General features: G+C 48.3%; 1 pseudogene; it reads right to left on the bottom strand.

Moving 5' to 3' along the window:
* Positions 1–24,671: 24,671 nt before the first annotated feature.
* On the bottom strand, positions 24,672–25,791 carry LOC123186154 (BTB/POZ and MATH domain-containing protein 3-like; annotated as a pseudogene).
* Positions 25,792–26,255: the final 464 nt, after the last annotated feature.

Here is a 26,255-nt window from a genome sequence, read left to right as displayed (position 1 = left end):
GCACCCAGCCGCTGCCCCTAGCACCACTCCGGTGAGCCACCACCGATTTGGGTCATCACCGTCGTCTAACCGCCGACGCATCCGACGTGGCCGTCATTAGAGGCTAATGGCGCCACTAATTGAACCCACACCCACTAACACCGGGCCCCACACACTAAACTAACCCCTGGCTATTTAGTTTAACAAAACTAACTCTCTGTTAGTACAGAGCCAATGACATGTGGGTCCCAGCGTCAGGTTTAACTTGGGCTAACGTTGTTGACCTGATAACGTCACACTGGCATCAGACTGACGCAGTAAATAATTTTCTGGATTAAATTTAATCTAGGAAATTCCAGAAAATAGTTATAACTTCTAAAAATCATAGAAAATCAACCGTAACTCCAAATGAAATAAATTATATATGAAAAATTATCAGAAAAATTCAAGGAATCCATATGTACCATTTTCATGCATGTTTGAACAATGTTTGTCCACTGTTTTGGACAAAACAAATAAAGGGCATTTAAATAATCATATATGGAATTGGAAATTGAATCATGTATTCAAATCAACTTCATTTAAATCATAACTAGATGCATTAGCTCAAATCACAGCATATTGCCATGTCCTGATCATGCATCATATTGTGGCATTGCATTGATTGTGTTCTTTCTCAGTTGCCGGTGTTTGTCCCCTTTCGATAGACGTGGTTCCGACGATGAGTTCGATGACACCGATGAAGAGCTATACTATCTTCAGAAGTGCCAGGCAAGCAAAACCACCTTGTTCATTCCGATACAATCCCACTCTCTCGATCCTGCTCTCATTTACTGCATTAGGACAACAATGATTCAACTGTTACATGTTGCGGTAGTTGAACCCCCTTTTCCTGCATGACCTGTCATTGCCACAGTAAATAGATGAAACCCACTAGCATGAGTAGAAATTGTTTTGAGCCCTGATGTGCCTACTCATTCATGCTTGTTGTCATGCCTGCTACTGCTTAGAGTTGAGTCATGTCTGATTCATCGAGAATGAATTGGAACATGGTGAACATGTCCTACCGTTGAGAGCTAAGTGTGTGAACACGATTTGGTAAAGGTATCGGTGAGAGGCCATGTAGGAGTACATGGTGGGTTATCTCATTGCAGCCGTTCTTAGGAACTGAGTTCTGTGTTTGTGATCCATGAACAGTTACTACCACACATTGGGTTCCGGTAACTCGATCCCTCTCAACTTATTAATCAACTCGATATCTGTCCAGGAGTTGCAACTAGTTTCTGGTGTTTGTAGGTAGTGTTAGTAGTCTACCAAGTGGCACCCGGTACAGGTGGGCTTGGGACAGACTAGGCATAGTGGCCCAGTGTACCAAGTGGCACCCGGATGGTGGGCTTGGGAATGTTGTACACATCGTTTGGGGCCGTGAGCGACACCCCGGCCGGATCTCCTTGCGGATGGAACCCGAATAGGCTATAAACCTGGACGAGAGACTTGTGTGATTAGTCAGGTCGTGGCCGACTCCCTCACCAGGCTTCCGCTTGAAGGTTGCCAAGATACACGATGTGTACATGGTGGTAAGTGGCGAGAGCGTGTGTGAAGAAGTACACCCCTGCAGGGTTATCATTATCTATTCGAATAGCCGGATTCCTTGGATATGTAAACTTGGACCCTTGCATAGTTCATAGACAAGTGAAAGTGGATACTCTAAAACGCGTAAGATAAGCGTGAGTGCTATGGATGGTGTTCACGTAGGGAGACGGGAGAGGATCCATAGTGGTGTATTGATATGGTGAATTTGTGGACTCGTGTGCGCCACCTCAAAGGAGTTACTTGCGGTCGTAGTTCAGCATAGCCACCGAGTCAAAGCTGGCTTGCTGCAGTTAAACTCCACCACCCCTTTGTTCATACTGATGCATATGTAGCTAGTTCTGATGTAAGTCTTGTTGGGTACATTTGTACTCACGTTTTCCTATTCTATGTTTTGCAGAGAGACTTCAGTCTCGCTAGTAGTTCCGCGTGGACTTCGACGTTTAGCTTGTTACCTCAGCTGCGATCTTGTATCCTTGGGAGGGTCTTGTAGATAGTCAGGCTTCTCAGCCTTTTTCATTTGTAGATGTCTGTACTCAGACATGTTAAGCTTCTGCATGTGCTTGTTGCTTGTATGCTCTGTATGTTGGGTCATGAGACCCATGCTTGTAATATCTCGCTCCTTGGATCCTAATGAATAAATACTATGAGTCGTAGAGTCTTGTTGTGATGCCATGTTGTATTGCACATATTGAGCATATTGTGTGTATGATTGAAATGCTTGGTATGTGTGCGATCCGACAACCTAGTTGTTTATCCTTGGTAGCCTCTCTTATGGGGAAATGTAGTCTTGTGCTTCCATGAGCCATAGTAGTCTGCTATAGCCCGGTTCACCGGAGTCCTGCTAGCCCAGCACTACTGCTCCGGAACACTTGACTGGCCGGCATGTGATTCACTTTGTTCCTGTGTCTGTCCCTTTGGGGAAATGTCACGCGGTGATATCCGGAGTCCTGCCTAGCCTGCTACAGCCCGATTCACCCGAGTCCTGTTAGCCCAGTGCTACAGCCCGGATTCGCACGCTGCTGACCGACATGCTCGATGTTGATTCATGTATGCCTGACCTCGTAAGTTAGTGCCACTTTGGGTTCATGACTAGTCATGTCGGCCCGGGTTCTCTGTCATATGGATGCTAGCGACACTATCATATACGTGAGCCAAAAGGCGCAAACGGTCCCGGGCCATGGTAAGGCGACACCCGTGGGAATACCGTGCATGAGGCTGCAAAGTGATATGAGGTGTTACCGGCTAGATCGATGTGACTTGGAATTGGGGTCCTGACAACCCCCTCCCTCAAGCCCCACCTCGGACGCAGTCGTCATCTCCGAAGCCTCGACCACAGGTGAAGCAAGGGAAATAGAAGCAACCACCGGCTCCACCTCCCCAACTCCATCCAAAGTCCTCGCCGACGAAGCCCTCACCAAGCGTCCAGCCAAGGATCCGCCATCACCCTCGACCTCCAACAAAGGGAGCGTATGTTCAAACACATCATCAAAATCTACCCGGTCACTCCAAAGTCTGGTAGGGGCAGAGGCTGGCTCAAAGGACCCAAGACACAACGAAGTCATAGGCACCGATGGTGAGGGTGTCGGCTCAACCCCGGTCCCATCCCCGGGCAACTGAGCATCAGGGCGAGAACCGTTAGACCCCTCTCGTGTCGACTCATCAGTCGGTGCCCCCTTGGCTCCCGCACTGTCGTCACCCTCGTGCATGTCAGCATCATGCCCATTAGTCGCCTCAGCAAACAGATTCGTGTCCTAAAACTCAATCTCGAGCGGAAACACCTCTCCCTTATAAGTCCAGTTGACCACATCAGGCACGGATCAATATCCAGAACGCTCACTAAAATCCGGGCCACTCCATGAGCATGGGTAAAAGACATATCCACTTTCTCCGTCTTCCCAGCCATAATACCCATACTGGCCACAATTCGAACATCCTGCAAAGGCTCAGATGGAGCCCCCGAAAACCTCAACCAGACCTGCGTAAGCTGCTTTCCCTTAGGCTCCACCTTCTTCCACTCGTGAAACTCCAGAATGCACTTAGTGCGAGGAACTATACACAAGCCAAAGCTCACTAGTCTCTGCAAATCATCCACAGTGGGGAAATCAACCTTTAAAACATTGGCCCCGAGAGCAACCAGCTCCCATTGGAAGTCCCCCGGTGCTAGCTCCTGAAGCCTCCGCACTATCTGAGCCTCAGTTACCTCACCCTGGGTAGCTTTCACAACCCCTGTGGTCAAGCTCAGTGTCTCCTCCGGAATCTCTCTCGCGGCCGGGGACTCAAAGAACATTAGCTCAGCACAATAAACTCCATACATTGTCAGAGACGGAGCCTGGTCACGCAATAATGGGCAATCCCCCGAGGCATGTGTTGGCTTGCCACACGACTCACACAGCTCCGCCACGCACTCAGCAATGAAGTGGCCCTTCTCACCACAATGGTAGCAAAGCATCCTTTCCTTCTTATGCGCCCACTTGGACGCCCTCTCAGCATCAGACCTGTCGGTAGCCTCAACCACAGTCCCAGTCGCAGGAACCTCAACATTGGCCAAGGCCGTCACCACCTCCATCGCCTAGGTAGGGAGATCCATGGAAGCATGATCGGTCTCCACTGCTGACGCCGCATGGTCAACAACCGTCGGAGGCGGAGGCTGTCGGCGGTACCTCGCACGGCCACCACCCCGACCACCACGATGTCCATGGTAGCCACCTCTCTGGCGGTGGTCCGGACCTGAGGCTCCCTCGACAAATCCACCTGGAGGGCCGAGAAATGGTCTCTCAGTAGACCCGTCACTCTGCCAGGCATAACCACGACCTCCTCCCGTGGAAGAGGAACCACGATGTTGTCCATCTCCATACTCATCATACCCATCGTCCCCCCACTAGCCTCGGGGCGGAACATGGAACTCTCTAGTGTTTGAATTCTGCCTCATCTGTGACGGTCCCGACTGGTTCTGAGCCGGCCTCGCGACAAAGTGAGGCGGAGGTGCGGCACGAGGCTGACCGCCCGTAGGCATCGGCATGACCCCAAGGGAAGCACCACCCCGGTGAGCAGCAGCTACACCGGCCACGCCCGGTGTTTGAGATCGAGGCCCACCACGACCCGCGGCCGGCTGAGCGACGGGCGCCGCACCCGGCGCCGGAGGCCTCAACCCGCCCCTTCCAGCCGCAGTTAGCATGGGCACTTGCCCCGGCGGCCGCACACCCAAGTGGCCATTGCCATGGCCCAGGTTACCTAGAGAAACACCGCCGCCTGCCGGCGACCTTTGGCCAAGCGGTGCCAGGGCTCCACGCCCCGTCCTGCTGAAGCGGATGAGGCAATCTTCTTAGCTGGCGGCGGCGCAGCCCCGCGGCCTGCCATGTCTAGGAGAGGCCGGATCCTCCTTGCCCGACAAGCACCACACACCGGGAAACCACGAGTCCCGCACCTGTGAACCCTAGGACCAGCAGGAGACAGCGCACGACGAATAGAAGATCGATCACCCGCGTACGTGCATGGGATAGCGATCCGGGTAGGATTATGGTCCAGTACAGCATGGGCCTCATACCCATCTGACCCTAGCCCATCACCTCGCGGACCCGGCTCCCTCCGAGCCGGCCCAGCACACCAAGATGGTTTCCTGATATATTCCGTGGTGCAATTCTGTAAAGACAAATCTCGCATAGGGTACGGGAGCCGCTGGGATTGGAAGGCAATGACAGTGCCGTCAGAACCAGGAGCCATCAACGGCGCCTTGGCCGGACGTGTCGAGAGGGTCGTGCCATGAAAATTCTTGCCACGGAATAGGCCATCGATTTTGTTTCCAAAGGAAAACATGGCGAGAAATTTTCTCTATACAAAAGGGTCGAATTGCTCTTGCCTAATGCATTACCTGGTGTTCTACAAAAGTATTTCTTTTTTAAGAAAATACAACCAAAGCATATTAATAATGTGATAAATATCAAGGAACATGGAGTATGGCGGAGAGAGAAAAGACACAAACAATCAACAACAAAAAAATCAATATATTGTAAAGCATATAGGTCGTATATGTTCTACTAATGTATGCTATGTCGACCAAAATCACGCGGGAGCTAACATTGGCACAAACTCGGCTCATTTTCAACCTGAGCTACAAAATAGACTCATGATCTGCTAATTTAGTTTGGAATCAATCCCGGTGTAACTAAAAGACGATTTGCTGTGAGAAGGCGCGTACAACGGGGTGGCACAGGCAGCGCTCTTGGCCGGTGTGACGCTTCAATATCGGCACCAATGAGAGGTCGTGTCCGCTCTGAGTCGGCATGAATGCGATGATAGTGCTCTGGAGCAGCATGAATTCGTGGCAACCTTTTCACGCGGGAAAGGACACGAGTGAGGAAGAGGGTTTTGGTTGGGACCAACAGGTTGTTGACGTCCGAACCGGTCCGCGAACGGATGGGGTATTGCGTTGGATGCCATAACACATCCGGACCGCATTTTTCGGATGGATACGGACACTTTAAAGGTCAAGAAGCCCTAAACTATAGGATACAAAAGTAGCGATCCAAAGAAACATAGACAGATTGAATGCATATAAGTTTATAAAAGTTCATAAAGCCATGCTCTACAAGCAAATTGAAAAGCAACTAGAAGCGCTAAACTATAGGATACAAAAGTAGTGATCCGAAGAAACATAGACAGATTGAATGCATAAGGCTATAAAAGTTCATAAAGCCATGTTCTACAAGCAAATTGAAAATCAACTAACTAGACCATCACTCCAGTCGACTCGGTCTGCTGTTGGGCACATCATTTATGCAACCCTGTTTTTCAAGACGGTCAGATCACACCTGATGGTGAAGCAGTCATCATCCTGCAACTTGCACTTCTCAATAATCAGCGGATCTTCCCAACCACGAAAAGTCCCACCATCATCCTTGAACAGAATAGCTCGTGTTGCCGCCACAGGCTCCGTGCCTTTGTACGCCTTGCCATCGTTCCCCAGAAAACTAAGCGTGAACTTCACCTTGACGCCCGGTTGCTCCACCCTTCCTGTCGGTGTCAAAACCGGCGGATCTCGGGTAGGGGGTCCCGAACTATGCGTCTAGGCCGGATGGTAACAGGAGGCAAGGGACACGATGTTTTACCCAGGTTCGGGCCCTCTTGATGGAGATAAAACCCTACGTCTTGCTTGTTTAATATTGAATATATGTGTAGTACAAGAGTAGATCTACCACGAGATCAGAGAGGCTAAACCCTAGAAGCTAGCCTATGGTGTGATTGTATGTTGTGATTGTTGTCCTACGGACTAAAACCTTCGGTTTATATAGACACCGGAGAGGGTTAGGGTTACACAAGGTCGGTTACAAAGGAGGAGATATCCATATACGTATTGCCAAGCTTGCCTTCCACGCCAAGTAGAGTCCCATCCGGACATGAGACGAAGTCTTCAATCTTGTATCTTCATAGTCTAACAGTCCGGCCAATGGAGATAGTCTGGCTGTCCGAAGACCCCCTAATCCAGGACTCCCATAGTAGCCCCTGAACCAGGCTTCAATGACGACGATTCCGGCGTGCAGTATTGTCTTCGGCATTGCAAGGCGGGTTCCTTCTCCGAATACATGACAGAAGAAGTTGAATACGAGGATAGTGTCCGACCCTGCAAAATAAATTCCCATTCCACAGCAGAGAGAATAACGTTTTCGCAGATCTAATTTGCTGGCTTGTTTTGGCAGTATGACGTTACGTCATGGCCCGGTGATTATTCGAACCGTTTATTTTAACCAGCTCCACACACAACGCAAGGCGGTTTCGTGATACGCCTTGCCGAAGCAGAGACCGTGTTCCCCTAATTACGGGATTCTCATTAATGCGGTCATGGGTAACCCAACCATGTCTAGGACTCCTAGATTATAGGCAAGTCCTAAACGGCTACGGAGAGGACGCTTGATATTCACCCTCTTTATAAAGGGACGAGGTTTTTGCTTTTTCTCTCTTGTGTTCAATCGAACCCTGCCTCCGCCTCGAGTTCTAACACCCAAAGCCCAGGTTAGGTGCTCCGGATCTTCAATCATGTCCGGATCCAGCCTTCAACGCCGATGGATGCCCTCCTCCGTTATGGAAGAGGACATTAAGAAGTTGAGGGAGGCCAGATACCTGACCGCCGAGGTTTCGCATCGGCTGCCTGCTCGAGGGCAGGTCGTCCCTACTCCCGAACCCAATGAGAACGTTGTGTTCGTCTCCCACTTCCTCTGAGGTCTAGGCCTCACTCTGGATCCTTTCGTCAGGGGTTTGATGTTCTATTACGGGCTAGATTTTCACGATCTAGCTCCGGACTCCTTTCTCCACATCTCGACGTTTATTGTCGTGTGTGAGGCCTTCCTCCGCATTACCCCTCACTTCGGCCTGTGGCTCAAGACCTTTGAAGTAAAGCCGAAGATGATCGAGGGGCAACAGGCAGCATGCCGAGGTGCATCAATAGGCAAGATGGCAGGAGCTCCATGGCCGGAAGGTTCCTTTCCAGAGGTGTCCGAATTATGGCAACGGGAGTGGTTTTACGTCACGGCTCCCCAAGTGCCAAGTGGGCGGCTGCTCCCACTTTCCGCTCGGGCCCCCCACCACAACTGATGTCATGGGTTAGCAGAGGCCTGAGCTGGGGTCCAGCCAAGGACGTGCCTATACTGCAAAGCCGCATTCGAGATCTCTTCGAGGGAGATTTTAATTTGGCTGTGATAATACAAGTTATGCTGGTTCATTCCAGCCTTGCAGACGCCGGCCCCTTCGCTTGTGGGAGTTCAACCCAGAGGGACCGCGTGCCATTCAAAGTTTCATCGGCCTGACGCAAGAGGAGATGTACAAGTCATTCTTCGGATCTTAGGTGGAGTGTTCGGATATTACCGAGGACGTGGGCCTGAGCAGTAACCACACCGCCGAACAAGTAAAAAATCCTCTGGTCGAACACACTGTCTTTTATTCGAAGTTGTTTTTGAGAGTTCGCTTTTTGACCAGGACTGGCTAACGAAGGTGAAGATGATTCGGTGTTTGGCCCCCCCCCCTGAGGGTTTGGAAAATCCGGTATTGGAAAAGATGAAGGAAATATGCCCTAGAGGCAATAATAATGTTATTATTTTATTTCCTTATATCATGATAAATGTTTATTATTCATGCTAGAATTGTATTATCCGGAAACATAATACTTGTGCGAATACATAGACAAACCAAATGTCACTAGTATGCCTCTACTTGACTAGCTCATTAATCAAAGATGGTTATGTTTCGACATGTGTTGTCATTTGATAAACCATAGACATGTGTTGTCATTTGATTAATGGGATCACATTATTAGGAGAATGATGTGATTGACATGACCCATTCCATTAGCTTAGCACCCGATCATTTAGTATGTTGCTATTGCTTTCTTCATGACTTATACATGTTCCTATGACTATGAGATTATGCAACTCCCGTTTACCGGAGGAACACTTTGTGTGCTACCAAACGTCACAATGTAACTATGTGATTATAAAGGAGCTCTACAGGTGTCTCCAAAGGTACATGTTGGGTTAGCGTATTTCGAGATTAGGATTTGTCACTCCGATTGTCGGAGAGGTATCTCTGGGCCCTCTCGGTAATGCACATCACATAAGCCTTGCAAGCATTTAAACTAATGAGTTAGTTGCGAGATGATGTATTACGAAACAAGTAAAGAGACTTGCCGGTAACGAGATTGAACTAGGTATTGAGATACCGACGATCGAATCTCGGGCAAGTAAAATACCAATGACAAAGGGAACAACGTATGTTGTTATGCGGTCTGACCGATAAAGATCTTCGTAGAATATGTAGGAGCCAATATGAGCATCCAGGTTCCGCTATTAGTTATTGACCAGAGACGTGTCTCGGTCATGTCTACACTGTTCTCGAACCCGTAGGGTCCGCACGCTTAAGGTTACGATGATAGTAATATTATGAGTTTATGAGTTTTGATGTACCGAAGTTAGTTCGGAGTTCCGGATGTGATCACGGACATAACGAGGAGTCTCGAAATGGTCGAGACATAAAGATTGATATATTAGACGGCTATATTCAGACATCGGAAGTGTTCCGGGTGATTTCGGAGAAAACCGGAGAGCCAGAGGGTTACCGCAACCCTACCGGGAGAAGTAATGGGCCATATGGGCCTTAGTGGAGAGAGAGGGGGCAGCCAGGGTGGGCCGCGCACCTCCTCCCCCCTGGTATGAATTGTACTAGGAGAGGGGGGGCGGCGCCCCCCTTTCCTTCTCCCTCCCCACTTCCTTCCCCCTCCTAGTAGGAGTCCTACTCTTACTAGGAGGAGGACTCCTCCTGGCGCGCCAATAGGGGTCGGCCGGCCTCCTCCCCTTGCTCCTTTATATACGGGGGCTGGGGGCACCCCTAGACACACAAGTTGATCCACGTGATCTTATTCTTAGCCGTGTGCGGTGCCCCCTTCCACCATAATCCTCGATAATATTGTAGCGGTGCTTAAGCGAAGCTCTGCGACGGTAGTACATCAAGATCGTCACCACGCCGTCGTGCTGAAGGAACTCTACCCCAACACTTTGCTGGATCGGAGTCCGGGGATCGTCATCAAGCTGAACGTGTGCTAAAACTCGGAGGTGCCGTAATTTCGGTGCTTGATCGGTCGGGCCGTGAGGACGTACGACGACATCAACCGCGTTGTGCTAACGCTTCCGCTGTCGGTCTACAAGGGTACGTAGATCACACTCTCCCCTCTCGTTGCTATGCATCACCATGATCTTGCGTGTGCGTAGGAAAATTTTGAAATTACTACGTTCCCCAACAGTGGCATTCGAGCCTAGGTTTTATGTGTTGATGTTATATGCACGAGTAGAACACAAGTGAGTTGTGGGCGATATAAGTCATACTGCTTACCAGCATGTCATACTTTGGTTCGGCGGTATTGTTGGACGAAGCGGCCCGGACCGACATTACGCGTACGCTTACGCGAGACTGGTTCTCCCGACGTGCTTTGCACAAAGGTGGCTAGCGGGTGACAGTTTCTCCAACTTTAGTTGAACCGAGTGTGGCTACGCCCGGTCCTTGCGAAGGTTAAAACAGCACCAACTTGACAAACTATCGTTGTGATTTTGATGCGTAGGTAAGATTGGTTCTTGCTTAAGCCCGTTGCAGCCACGTAAAACTTGCAACAACAAAGTAGAGGACGTCTAACTTGTTTTTGCAGGGCATGTTGTGATGTGATATGGTCAAGACATGATGCTAAATTTTATTGTATGAGATGATCATGTTTTGTAACCAAGTTATCGGCAACTGGCAGGAGCCATATGGTTGTCGCTTTATTGTATGCAATGCAATTGCGCTATAATGATTTACTTTATCACTAAGCGGTAGCGATAGTCGTGGAAGCATAAGATTCGCGAGATGGCAACGATGCTACGATGGTGATCAAGGTGTCACGCCGGTGACGATGGTGATCACGACGGTGCTTCGAAGATGGAGATCACAAGCACAAGATGATGATGGCCATATCATATCACTTATATTGATTGCATGTGATGTTTATCTTTTATGCATCTTATCTTGCTTTGATTGATGGTAGCATTTTAAGATGATCTCTCACTAATTATCAAGAAGTGTTCTCCCTGAGTATGCACCGTTGCAAAAGTTCTTCGTGCTGAGACACCACATGATGATCGGGTGTGATAGGCTCTATGTTCAAATACAACGGGTGCAAAACAGTTGCACACGCAGAATACTCAGGTTATACTTGACGAGCCAAGCATATACAGATATGGCCTCGGAACACGGAGACCGAAAGGTCGAGCGTGAATCATATAGTAGATATGATCAACATAGCGATGTTCACCAATGAAACTACTCCATCTCACGTGATGATCGGACATGGTTTAGTTGATTTGGATCACGTAATCACTTAGAGGATTAGAGGGATGTCTATCTATGTGGGAGTTCTTTAGTAATATGATTAATTGAACCTAAATTTATCATGAACTTAGTACCTGATAGTATCTTGCTTGTTTATGTTTGATTGCAGATAGATGACCCGTGTTGTTGTTCCGTTGAATTTTAATGCGTTCCTTGAGAAAGCAAAGTTGAAAGATGATGGTAGCAATTACACGGACTGGGTCCGTAACTTGTGGATTATCCTCATTGCTGCACAGAAGAATTACGTCCTCGAAGCACCACTAGGTGCCAGGCCTGCTGCTGGAGCAACAATAGATGTTATGAACGTCTGGTAGAGCAAAGCTGATGACTACTCGATAGTTCAGTGTGCCATGCTTTACGGCTTAGAATCGGGACTTCAATGACGTTTTGAACGTCATGGAGCATATGAGATGTTCCAGGAGTTGAAGTTAATATTTCAAGCAAATGCCCGGATTGAGAGATATGAAGTCTCCAATAAGTTCTATAGCTGCAAGATGGAGGAGAACAGTTCTGTCAGTGAGCATATACTCAAAATGTCCGGGTATAATAATCACTTGATTCAATTGGGAGTTAATCTTCCAGATGATTGCGTCATTGACAGAATTCTCCAATCACTGCCACCAAGCTACAAGAGCTTCGTGATGAACTATAATATGCAAGGGATGAATAAGACTATTCCCAAGCTCTTCGCAATGCTGAAAGCTGCGGAGGTAGAAATCAAGAAGGAGCATCAAGTGTTGATGGTCAATAAGACCACTAGTTTCAAGAAAAAGGGCAAAGGGAAGAAGAAGGGGAACTTCAAAAAGAACAGCAAGCAAGTTGCTACTCAAGAGAAGAAACCCAAACCTGCACCTAAGCCTGAAACTGACTACTTCTACTGCAAGCAGACTAGTCACTGGAAGCGGAACTGCCCCAAGTATTTGGCGGATAAGAAGGATGGCAAGGTGAACAAAGGTATATGTGATATACATGTTATTGATGTGTACCTTACTAATGCTCGCAGTAGCACCTGGGTATTTGATACTGGTTCTGTTGGTAACATTTGCAACTCGAAACAGGGACTACAGATTAAGCGAAGATTGGCTAAGGACGAGGTGACGATGCGCGTGGGAAATGGTTCCAAAGTCGATGTGATCGCGGTCGGCACGCTACCTCTACATCTACCTTCGGGATTAGTATTAGACCTAAATAATTGTTATTTGGTGCCAGCGTTAAGCATGAACATTATATCTGGATCTTGTTTGATGCGAGACGGTTATTCATTTAAATAAGAGAATAATGGTTGTTCTATTTATATGAGTAATATCTTTTATGGTCATGCACCCTTAAAGAGTGGTCTATTCTTATTAAATCTCGATAGTAGTGACACACATATTCATAATGTTGAAACCAAAAGATGCAGAGTTGATAATGATAGTGCAACTTATTTGTGGCACTGCCGTTTGGGTCATATCGGTGTAAAGCGCATGAAGAAACTCCATACTGATGGGCTTTTGGAACCACTTGATTATGAATCACTTGGTACTTGCGAACCGTTCCTTATGGGTAAGATGACAAAAACACCGTTCTCCGATACTATGGAGAGAGCAACAGATTTGTTGGAAATCATACATACAGATGTATGTGATCCGATGAATGTTGAGGCTCGTGGCGGATATTGTTATTTTCTCACCTTCACAGACGACTTAAGCAGATATGGGTATATCTACTTAATGAAACATAAGTCTGAAACATTTGAAAAGTTCAAAGAATTTCAGAGTGAAGTTGAAAATCATCGTAACAAGAAAATAAAATTCCTGCGATCTGATCGTGGAGGAGAATATTTGAGTTACGAGTTTGGTGTACATTTGAAACAATGCGGAATAGTTTCGCAACTCACGCCACCCGGAACACCACAGCGTAATGGTGTGTGCGAACGTCGTAATCGTACTTTACTAGATATGGTGCGATCTATGATGTCTCTTACTGATTTACCGCTATCGTTTTGGGTTTATGCTCTAGAGACGGCCGCATTCAGTTAAATAGGGCACCATCAAAATCCGTTGAGACGACGCCTTATGAATTATGGTTTGGCAAGAAACCAAAGTTTTCGTTTCTGAAAGTTTGGGGTTGCGATGCTTATGTGAAAAAGCTTCAACCTGATAAGCTCGAACCCAAATCGGGGAAATGTGTCTTCATAGGATATCCAAAGGAAACTATTGGATACACCTTCTATCACAGAACCGAAGGCAAAACTTTTGTTGCTAAATTCGAAAACTTTGTAGAGAAGGAGTTTCTCTCGAAAGAAGTGACTTGGAGGAAAGTAGAACTTGATGAGGTAACTGTACCTGCTCCATTATTGGAAAGTAGTACATCACAGAAACCAGTTTCTATGACACCTACACCAATTAGTGAGGAAGCTAATGATGATGATCATGAAGCTTTAGAATAAGATACTACTGAACCTCGTAGATCAACCAGAGTAAGATCCGCACCAGAGTGGTACGGTAATCCTGTTCTGGAAGTCATGCTACTAGATCATGATGAACCTACGAACTATGGAGAAGCGATGGTGAGCCCAGATTCTGCAAAATGGCTTGAAGCCATGAAATCTGAGATGGGATCCATGTATGAGAACAAAGTATGGACTTTGGTTGACTTGCCCAATGATCGGCAAGCAATTGAGAATAAATGGATCTTTAAGAAGAAGACTGTCGCTGACGGTAATGTTACTGTCTACAATGCTCGACTTGTCGCAAAAGGTTTTCGACAAGTTCAAGGGATTGACTACGATGAGACCTTCTCACTCGTAGCGATGCTTAAGTCTGTCCGAATCATGTTAGCAATTGCCGCATTTTATGATTATGAAATTTGGCGGATGGATGTCAAAACTGCATTCCTGAATGGATTTCTGCAAGAAGAGTTGTATATGATGCAACTGGAAGGTTTTGTCAATCCAAAGGGAGCTAACAAAGTGTGCAAGCTCCAGCGATCCATTTATGGACTGGTGCAAGCCTCTCGGAGTTGGAATAAACTCTTTGATAGTGTGATCAAAGCATTTGGTTTTGTACAGACTTTGGGAGAAGCCTGTATTTACAAGAAAGTGAGTGGAAGCTCTGTAGCATTTCTGATATTATATGTAGATGACAAATTACTAATCGGAAATGATATAGAATTTCTGGATAGCATAAAGGGATACTTGAATAAGAGTTTTTCAATGAAAGACCTCGGTGAAGCTGCTTACATATTGGGCATTAAAATCTATAGAGACAGATCAAGACGCTTAATTGGACTTTCACAAAGCACATGATCAGCACCAAAGCTCCATGGGTGTTAGAATCATTACTGTGTAATCTAGATTATTGACTCTAGTGCAAGCGGGAGACTGAAGGAAATATGCCCTAGAGGCAATAATAATGTTATTATTTTATTTCCTTATATCATGATAAAAGTTTATTATTCATGCTAGAATTGTATTATCCGGAAACATAATACTTGTGTGAATACATAGACAAACCAAGCGTCACTAGTATGCCTCTACTTGACTAGCTCATTAATCAAAGATGGTTATGTTTCCTAACCATAGACATGTGTTGTCATTTGATTAATGGGATCATATTATTAGGAGAATGATGTGATTGACATGACCCATTCCATTAGCTTAGCACCCGATCATTTAGTATGTTGCTATTGCTTTCTTCATGACTTATACATGTTCCTATGACTATGAGATTATGCAACTCCCGTTTGCCGGAGGAACACTTTGTGTGCTACCAAACGTCACAACGTAACTGGGTGATTATAAAGGAGCTCTACAGGTGTCTCCAAAGGTACATGTTGGGTTGGCGTATTTCGAGATTAGGATTTGTCACTCCGATTGTCGGAGAGGTATCTCTGGGACCTCTCGGTAATGCACATCACATAAGCCTTGCAAGCATTTCAACTAATGAGTTAGTTGCGAGATGATGTATTACGAAACGAGTAAAGAGACTTGCTGGTAATGAGATTGAACTAGGTATTGAGATACTGACGATCGAATCTCAGGCAAGTAAAATACCGATGACAAAGGGAACAACATATGTTGTTATGCGGTCTGACCGATAAAGATCTTCGTAGAATATGTAGGAGCCAATATGAGCATCCAGGTTCCGCTATTGGTTATTGACCGGAGACGTGTCTCGGTCATGTCTACATTGTTCTCAAACGCGTAGGGTCCGCACGCTTAAGGTTTCGATGACAGTTATATTATGAGTTTATGAGTTTTGATGTACCGAAGTTAGTTCGGAGTCCCGGATGTGATCACAGACATAACGAGGAGTCTCGAAATGGTCGAGACATAAAGATTGATATATTAGACGGCTATATTCGGACACCGGAAGTGTTCCGGGTGATTTCGGAGAAAACCGGAGAGTCGGAGGGTTACCGGAACCCTACCGGGAGAAGTAATGGGCCATATGGGCCTTAGTGGAGAGAGAGGGGCAGCCAGGGTGGGCCATGCGCCTCCTCCCCCCTGGTCTGAATTGGACTAGGAGAGGGGGGGGCGGCGCCCCCTTTCCTTCTCCCTCCCCACTTCCTTCCCCCTCCTAGTAGGAGTCCTACTCCTACTAGGAGGAGGACTCCTCCTGGTGCGCCAATAGGGGCCGGCCGGCCTCCTCCCCTTGCTCCTTTATATACAGGGGCAGGGGGCACCCCTAGACACACAAGTTGATCCACGTGATCATATTCTTAGCCGTGTGCGGTGCCCCCTTCCACCATAATCCTTGATAATATTGTAGCGGTGCTTAGGCGAAGCCCTGCGACGGTAGTACATCAAGATCGTCACCACGTCATCATGCTGACGGAACTCTACCCCGACACTTTGCTGGATCGGAGTTCGGGGATCGTCATCGAGCTGAACGTGTGCTAAAACTCGGAGGTGCCGTAGTTTCGGTGCTTGATCGGTCGGGCCGTGAAGATGTACGACTACATCAACCGCGTTGTGCTAACGCTTCCGCTGTCGGTCTACAAGGGTACGTAGATCACACTCTCCCCTCTCGTTTCTATGCATCACCATGATCTTGCATGTGCGTAGGAAAATTTTGAAATTACTATGTTCCCCAACAAAAGATGCTCGAGGTCGCACCTTGCCCGGAGCCCTCGAAGGAAGATACCAGGGGGATAATACGGGCGGATGCGGGCCCCCGTCGCTGCTCGTTCCAACCGAGTGAATGAGCCTCACCATGAAGGAGGACAACCAGGGGAGGAAAAGGACTGCTTCCGAGGATCCGGAAGCCGAAGCCTCCAAACAGGAGAAGAAATCTCCCACAGAAGGTCCTGCCTCGGGGGGTGATCCTGCCGCACACAGTCCGCGGGGGGATCTGCCCTCCAACAAGTCGTAAGTGATCCCAAAATACTTTAAGGTATGCTACCTTTCTTCTAAGAAAATAACCACCGCATATATCTTGCAGTTCGGGCCTTAATTAGCCCCTCTCAGATGAGCTCGTCTTCAGGGGATCTCCTTCCAGAGATGATGGAGAGAGAAATGCCTCCCCCGAACTCCTCCGCTCCAGAAGCGGGCGACCCCGAAGTGTCGTCATGGAGGGCCTCTCCGAATCCGGTGAGGCCAGAAGATAATCCCATAGACCCCCGAAGTACCAGCGTCCGGCTCCCGAGGAGAGCAGACAAAAGAGTCTGGCACCGTCTGGTGTGCGGTCGGACGTTCTGAGGGAGTTGGTGGGGCGAGCGGCCATCTCAGAAGAACACTATGTGCTGATGGGTACGGTGATGGAGAGAATCTCGTCCGCCAAAAGCGGATTACATGAAGCCTTTATGAGTCTACTGACAGGCTTTGAGGTACGTAAGATAATATGTGATAGTACTGCACGTGTTAGGTGTGCCCTGTGTAGATAGTAGCCCCTGAGACTCTGGTTGCCGTCAAGAACGGCGGCAAACAGAGGATCATATTCTCAGGCAATAACCAGACTGCCCTTATGTGCAGGTGGTGGAGGCTCCGGTGGCTAGCCGGACTAGTGAGTTTGCCAAATTAAAACAGCAACTGAATGCGGCAGACGCCGACCTCGAGCTTGTTAACAAGAGGCTTGACGAGGCACAGGGTAAGTGTTATTATCTGGTGAACGCCACATAGTAAGAGCAGCATAATGCCAGTATCTTTAATATGTTGTGACTGCAGATGGAGCTGCCTCCATGGAAGCCTTGCGGGCAGAACTTGCCCGAGCCAAGGAACAAGCGAGGATTAGTAATGCCGCTGCCTTGAAGGCGGCCGAAGAGTTGAAGGCCGAGAAGGCCGCACATTGCGAGAGCCAAGAGAAGATGGCCAAGATGGCCGTGGAATTAAAAGACACTGCCGACCGTTGTCGGGTCCTTGAAAAGGAAAACCGAGCAAAGGCAGCGGACCTTGAGAAGGCCACGGCGGCAGAGAAGGACACCCATTCTGCTATGAGAGCGAAGAAGGAGGAGCTGCGGGAAGCCGGGGATATTGCGGCTGGGAAACCCTTCATGTTACGGAGGAAGTTCGGAGATCCACGGTATGCCCCTCTGGATCGGCTATGGAGTTCGGCGGATGCGTATATGGATTTGGCGGCGAGTGCTGCCAATGCTGCCAAGTACTTCCAAGGTCAGACAGATCGTGAAGTGGACAAGTTGTTCTGGTCACAGTTCAATGTTCCAGAGCGTCCGCTTTCATTGACTGACCAGCTAGCCGAATGGGCCGAACTGAATAGGTTGTCCAGACTCGCCATGAGGGCTGTTGTGGATCAGCTGTGGCCGGAGAAGCAAAAGCCGGATAGCTATTTCAGCTTAGTGCAACAGTTCCTTGGTGCGGTGCCACGCATTAATGCGACGAAGAGGTCGGCGTGCATAGAAGGCTCGCGGATGGCCCTTGCCCGTGTTAAAGCATACTGGGCAAAGATGGACGCTTCCGTAGTCGTGGCGCAGGGTTCGACCATAGGCCGAGTGGCAGCCGAGCATTATTTCGAGGAGGTTCTCGAGGGTGCTCGTTTGATAGAGGCCCAGTGCTCGAAGAATATTATGTTTGAGTGATATGTATTCTCATTGTAAACACAATGCTTTTATGATGTTTTTATAAGGCTATGTTTATACTTTTGCCTGAAAGTAGTATGATGCCTCCTGTGCGGACGTTTATGTACACATGTGTATAACCTGAAAGATTACAGCCGTCGGCTTCAACCCCCACACATATAATGCGGAGGTGCTCGCAAAAAATGTGTGTTCACACTTAACCCAACGTCTTGGTCCTAATAACGAGGTGATAGCGCAGCGAGCGAGGCAACCGGACTATAATGCTTTAACACTTTCACTTAGCCATAGGAGTTTGACAGTGGGGCTACTAGATAGCCCCTGGTGGCTCCGCACTCTCCCGATCGCGGGGTGCCTACATGCCTAGCCGAAAAATGTCCCTTCGTTAAGGCGGAGGAATTCTAACATTCCGATAGGTCATCAAGTGGTTGACCAGTCTCACGCTATATCATGACAGCCAGTTTTCGGCTTTCTCTACTGAGGTGCTCGTCTGGATGAACCAGGTCACAATCGCAGTAGTTCTCCTGGTGCTACCTTAGCTGGTAAAGCGGAACGTAAGGCACCAAAACACAGGAGCCGGGCAAACCCAACATTTGACCAAAGACAATGATTCGGAGCTGATGAATATAAGGCCAAACTCGCGACGCCGAACACTCCCTAAGGTATTCGGTCTTTATGGTATAAACCGGGCCGAAATAGAGCCGTTTGTAAGAAGCCCCTTGTGTCCAGGTACGTGCATTATTCTAACGTGGCCACATGCCAAGAAATCAGCATCCTTCTCAACTGTGCTGAGAATTCGGTGGATATGTATCAACAAGAGACAGTAAAAAATCCTTGGAGCGGGTCCCTGTTGCACGTCTGCGCCTGTGTCTCCGTTGTGCCGTATCCTGGACGGATGTAGCACGATGATTATTTGTAAAAGAGAGGAGCTTAGGTGAAAAAGCGGTCGTGCAAAAATATAGTTTTTAAAGAAACCATGTATAATTGCTTTTAAAGAAACCATGTATAATTCAAGGTGAGTAAGAATTGCCACTTGTCTGCGCACGTTGAGCCCCTTGTATTTGTAATAGGGGTATGATCATTGATCCGGTATAAATTGCATATAGCTGCGCCGGACTCGTCTAACCGTGTCCGAGGTTGTGACGACCTGCTAAATGCTTTAGTTGGTGAGGCCGTTTTTAGTGTGCGGCTGCCAGGGCAGCCGCACGCTCTTCGGCGCGCAAAGATCGCTTAATACTTCCGTTCACTGTAATGATGCCACGTGGACCGGGCATCTTGAGTGTGAGGGAAGCGTAGTGTGGTATTGCATTAAAGCGAGCGAAAGCTTCGCGTCCGAGTAGTGCTTGATAGCCACTTTGGAACGGAGCGATGTGGAAGGTTAAATTTTCGCTACGGAAGTAATCGGGGAAGCCGAATATAACTTTTAGTAGCAGGGAGCCCGTGTAATGAGCCCCTGGGCCTAGCGTTACTCCTTTAAAGGTAATATTGCTATGGCAAATTTTTGTTGGGTCTATCCCCATTTCGCGGATTGTATCCTGGTATATCAGGTTTAGACTGCTGGCATCGTCCATCAGGACTCGTGTGAAGTGGTATCCGTCAATTATTGGTTCTAATACCAGGGCAGCCCATCCTGCACGCCGGATACTTGCTGAGTAATCACGATGGTCGAAAGTGATCGGTTGAGACGACCAATGGCAGGACTCCGCGGTGATAGGCCTTTGGGCGTATTTTTCTGGGAGTGCCGTTTTGTTTCTTCCATTGATCACGTGTAACACGTTTACTGTTTTGACTTCTGGTGGAAATTTCTTTTGTTCCCCAGTGTCTTCCTTGAGAGGCTCATCCTCATCTTCGCTTGGTGTATCTTCCCCCTTGTGTACGACGTTGAGCTTGCCGGACTGCTTGAAGACCCAACATTCTCTATGGGTATGATTGGCTGGTTTGCCAAGGGTGCTATGGACCTGACATATTTGGTCCAGAATTTTTTTAGGCTGGACAGTTCGTCTCTGGCGCCTTTAGAGGGCGGCTTTTGCTGACCTGGCCGAGAGCTTTTGAATCCGGCGTTTACTATCGTGCTCTTCGTATTGTCTCCTTTATTCCGACGTTTGTTATTGCTGTTGCGCCGTGATTTCCCGTTTTCATCTCTAACTTCAGATGTACTGGGGTCGCTGGTGCTGCATCGGGCTAGTCAGCTATCCTCACCCGCGCAAAAGCGGGTCATGAGGCTTGTTAATGCTGCCATTGTTCTCGGTTTTTCTTGGCCGAGCTGTCGGGCAAGCCATTCGTCATGGACGCTGTGCTTAAAAGCTGCCAAGGCTTCGGCGTCCAGACAGTCGACAATTTGGTTCTTTTTAGTAAGAGACCTGTTCCAAAGCTTTCGGGCTGACTCTCCAGGCTGTTGAGTTATATGACTCAAATCATCCGCGTCCGGAGGTCGGACATAAGTCCCTTGAAAGTTTGCCCGAAAAGCGTCTTCGAGCTCTGCCCAGCTTCCAATGGAGTTTTTGGGGAGGCCTTTAAGCCAGTGACGAGCTGGCCCTTTGAGTTTGAGTGGTAAGTACTTGATGGCGTGGAGATCATCTTCTCGCGCCATATGGATGTGGAGGATATAGTCCTTGATCCAGACCCCCAGGGTCTGTTGTTCCGTCGTATGCCTCTATGTTTACAGGTTTGAATCCCTCTGGAAATTCATGATCCAGCACCTCATCGGTGAAACATAGGGAGTGTGCGGCACCCTTGTATCTGGGTGTACCGTGTTGTTCGGATGTTTGTTGTGTTATATCGTATGTTGGGGCGCGCTTGCGTGGTCCATAGATGGATCTGGTTGCGCTGTCGTTTTGGTGCAATCCCTCGCGTGAATCGCATATTGTCTTGTGAGTGGCATTGTTTGCCGCTCTATGTTGGCCGTGAGGTCGTCTATCCGGCCAAGTGGCTGTTTCGATTTTTGGTTGTGAGGGGTCTGAGGCCTCCTCATCGAATTCAGGTAGCACCTTCCGCTTTGGGTAGCTCTTGGTGGGGCGATTGTCGCCGAACTTCGCTGCTGTGTTGAGTACTTTACTCCATCTGATTTGGAGTGTGTCCTGCGCAGCCTTGAGCCTTTGCCTCTGCTTTTTCAGACTTTGACGGGCATTCTTCTGCTCCGGGTGCCTGTCCGGCATTGTGTCGTCCGGACTATTATCTTTGACAGAATTGGTTTGTTTGGTTTGATTCTCCGTATTGCCGTGGTCCGGCAGTGGTTCGCCCTACTCCAACGCTGGGTCTATGTGATCGTTATTTCTGGCGAGGCGGGATTTGGGGCGGCGCTTGTGTCGCCGCTTTGACTGCTTCTCGAGGGAACAAGCCTTCGGTGCGTCCTTCCGTTCCTCGTCGTGGTCTTCTTTTGGTGTGTCCACCATGTATACGTCATATGATGAAGTGGACGTCCAGCGCCCTGTGGGCGGTGGTTCCTCTTCGCCTCCCGCATTGTTGTCCATACCATCGATGTCTGTGGAGTCGAAGTCGAGCATGTCGGTTGAGTCATCGACAGTGGCTATTAAGTGGGTGGTGGGTGGGCGTCGAATTTCTTCGTCGTCCGCATCCCAATCCTGTTGGCCATAATCCGGCCAGGGCTCTCCTGACAAAGAAAGAGACCTTAGTGAATTCAGAATGTCGCCGAAGGGCGAGTGCTGAAAGATATCCGCGGCGGTGAATTCCATGATCGGCGCCCAATCGGATTCGATTGGCAGGGGCGCGGATGGTTCGGGGTCCGGAAGAGAGTCTGGCACCTTGAAGTCACGGGCTGCGCAGAGGATTATGCTGGTGTTTGGCTCGATCGCCGTCGAGACTGCAGCCCCTAAGGCGGTGTCTAGCCACCCGTCTTCGATTGGCGCAGTTGGCTCCGAGCTAAGGGTCGGAGCTGATGCGGGCGCGGCCTCTGGGGTACCGTCCGGTGGCAGAGCTAGGTAATACCCATCGCGACAGTGCGGCGCGCCCGGCTGTGGCTCGAATCCGTCGAAGATCAAGTCCCCACGGATGTTGGCCGTGTAATTCAAACTTCCAAATCTGACCTGATGGTCAGGGGCGCAGCTTTCAATGTGCTCCAGATGGCCAAGCGAATTAGCCCGCAGTGCGAAGCCGCAGAATACGAAGATCTGTCCGGGGAGAAAAGTCTCACCCTGGACCGCATCGCTATCGATGATAGTAGGAGCCATCAAGGCTAACGGCGACGACACCGAGGAACTCTCAATGAAAGCACCAATGTCGGTGTCAAAACCGGCGGATCTCGGGTAGGGGTCCCGAACTGTGCGTCTAGGCCGGATGGTAACAGGAGGCAAGGGACACGATGTTTAACCAGGTTCGGGCCCTCTTGATGGAGGTAAAACCCTACATCCTGCTTGATTAATATTGAAGATATGTGTAGTACAAGAGTAGATCTATCACGAGATCAGAGAGGCTAAACCCTAGAAGCTAGCCTATGGTATGATTGTATGTTGTGATTGTTGTCCTACGGACTAAAACCCTTCGGTTTATATAGACACTGGAGAGGGTTAGGGTTACACAAGGTCGGTTACAAAGGAGGAGATATCCATATACGTATTGCCTAGCTTGCCTTCCATGCCAAGTAGAGTCCCATCCGGACACGAGACGAAGTCTTTAATCTTGTATCTTCATAGTCTAACAGTCCAGCCAATGAAGATAGTCCGGCTGTCCGAAGACCCCCTAATCCAGGACTCCCACACTTCCTTTGAGAGACAGTTGGGCAAACACGTGGCCAACGTATGCGTCAGGGTAGAAATTGATGCACCAGTTATAGCCGCCGACGATGAACGTCTTCGAGCTTACATGGTTGAGGGCGCCGATGGCGTCGAGCTGCGAGTAGTTTGTCACCTTGAAATTGTGTGCGCCGGTGTCGGCCTCCGTCAGGCACGTCGACCAGCCCTCTCCCCGAAAGTGATGATGTTTCCCATGGCAGAGTCGGCAGACGACAAGGGCAACGGGTGAGCGGGCCTTGTTTATACGTATAGAAAGCTTGAAAGAAACCTGGCCATATTTGTAAGCTATTTTCTCAAGGAGAACCTATTAATTTCTATTTCCAATGAAGCAGTTGGTAGTCTCATTTTCAGGGGTTTTTTCGTCCCACCTTGCATGGTTTTTTTTGGTACCTCCTCCCATCTTTGCTGATTTTTTTTCGTAGATTTTTTCGTCCCTGCCCCCACTTCATCGGTTTATTTTTGCGTCATCCTCTCACACAACAAAAGAAATCTGAACAGATGAGTACTTTCCATACTGGCGCAAGTTATTTAGTAATGTAGCATCAATCACGAACAATCTCTAAATATCAAATCTAAATTAATTAACCTTACATTAAATCACTCAATCACATTAACCTAATCTTAAATAATTGATTTTCAGAAAAATCGCTCAATCACATTAACTTTACCTTAACTCGCGGATGGTAATCAATCTCCAAACAAAGGAAACAATACATCGAGGGAGCGGTAAATAAATTCACTTTCTTATGTACGTACGTACGTGCTGCCTTCGGGCTTCCGGTGTCACGTGTACACCTAGTTAGGGCTTCGGGGTGCAAAACGGTCAAGTCCGGGTGATCTAGGCTAAGCTGGTGTTATCAAACAAGTAAGCTCTGTTTGACTCGAATAAGAGATCGGGCTTTAGAGTTGGCTTGCATTTAACCGTAATAGTTTTGAGTGGATTTTGGGCCAATAAAAAATAGCATGTTCACTTTCGAAAATGGCTTGACCTACTCATGCTCAAGTTCTCCCTTCATTCCTAAATATAAATCCTTTTATAGATTCCACTATATAGAGACTACATTCGAATGTATATAGACGCCTTTTAGAATATAGGTTCACTTATTTTGCTTCGTATGTAGTCTATAGTGAAATCGCTTAAAAGATTTACATTTAGGAACGGAGGGAATATAATTTATGTAAACAGAATAGGGTGTGTGTTCTAGAAATATATAAGCTTGATACAATAAAATTATGGAAATGATAGTTGCATCAATATATTGCAATTTTCAAAGGAAAAATCAGTATATTGCAAAGCATAGGTCTTATATGTTCCGCTACTTCAACTATGCTATGTCGACCAAAATCAAGCGAGAGCTAACATTGGTGCAAACTCGCCTCATTTTCAACCTGAGCTACAAATTAAATAGACTCATGTTCTACTAATTTATTTTGGAGTCAATCTCCGGTGTAGCTAGAAGACGAATCGCTGTGAGTGGCTTCGACTCGAGCGCTTTTGGCAGCCCTACCACACGGCGATGTTGTTTATGATGCCCCCTACAACCGAAGGGCAGCTGGATATGAGATGCTTGAATCCATCGGTCTCCTGGATGTCACTGAGTACATCATGAGAGGACATGAATCTAAGGCATGCTTGCTTGAGTTGCACGCATTGGTGCTGCTCCGCTAAGGCAAGTGTGGTGGCAAATGTGTGCACATCGATGCTGTTGCATAGCCTTTGTTCACACATTGTCGCAAGCCTATCCAGGCCATACCAATCCGCGGCAACGAACAAGTGTTCCAGTGGCACATTCTTGTCTATACCACTGTTATGTGGGAAGGTATCGGTGTAGATGAAGTGGAGGAGGGCCTGGAAGATGGCAGGCTCCATATCGTCGACCTTGATGTGTCGAGTAGTGTTCTCCTCCATTCCAGTGAAGAGCTCCGCCTTGAACACCGACGATCGTGCAGCCAGCATGCACCTATGAGCGTGGAATAACTGGTCGCCCACGTTGAATGTCACGTTCGTGCCTTCCCGGCCCTCCAGCATGTCTACCAGGTGGTCGTGGAGGTCCGATCGGGGGATGACGACCACGCTCTGGTCCTCCGTGTGTTGTGTGATGACGGTCAAGACGCACCTGATTGCGAAGCAGTCATCGTCGATGTGCTTCTTGGAGAAGAACCTACTATAGCCATAATAACAACCCGAGGACGCAATGATATGTCTTAAGGCGCTTCTTCGTATGGTCGCATTCCCGTCTCTATCCAATAAACTCAAAGTGTACTTGGCTCTCACACCAGGCCATGGTTCTCCTCTGCATAGACACAAGAAGGCCGAGGTGTAGAAAGCATCCTCCTCCGTCTGTCTGTCAGGGTAGAACCTGATACACCAGTCGTAACCACCGGCGCTGAACCTTCTCGAGCAAATGTAGTCGCCAGGATGAAAGCCGTCGAGCAGCGAGTAACTGGTGATCTCGAAGTTGTGCGCCACGGCGACGGTGTTCGCCAGGGATCTTGACGAGGATATCTTCACTGGGTACTCATCGTAGTTAGCCGACGAGGCCGAGCTGCTAGACATGTCGAATCAAGGGAACCCGGAGAGACAAAGGTGGAGAATCAAGGGTGACAACTCACGATCAAACTCAGGGTCGTCGTTGGCCTCGGATGTGTGAGATTTGGCAGTAATGCTACATCGACAGGCTCTTTACAGGGCTTTACGGACAGGTGTGAAGCTGTCAACTAATCATTGGATTAAGGTGAGGAAGGGGCCCCACCCACCTGAAAATCAGGCAGGGGGGAGGGAGCGAATTAGAGTGAAGGTCCCTGTAAAACTCATGTAAAGATCTGTATGTTTAGCATTTTTGAAGATTTGGACATAGGATGCACGCCTTGCCTTCTTTATATACACACGTCGGTTGTACCCAAACTAAGGAATCCGATAGCTGCTGGTATACCGAACAAGAATCAAAACGGAACGGTAGATGATGAGCGCGATGCATGCGGTGATCCCCACCGCCAGATCCCCATTCTGCCTCCTCTTCG

The sequence above is a fragment of the Triticum aestivum genome, chromosome 2A (genome assembly GCF_018294505.1).
Source record: "Triticum aestivum cultivar Chinese Spring chromosome 2A, IWGSC CS RefSeq v2.1, whole genome shotgun sequence".
In the NCBI taxonomy this organism is placed as follows: Eukaryota; Viridiplantae; Streptophyta; class Magnoliopsida; order Poales; family Poaceae; genus Triticum; species Triticum aestivum.
Note: the sequence above shows the minus strand (reverse complement) of the source record. Positions and strands in the feature narration are given on the sequence as shown.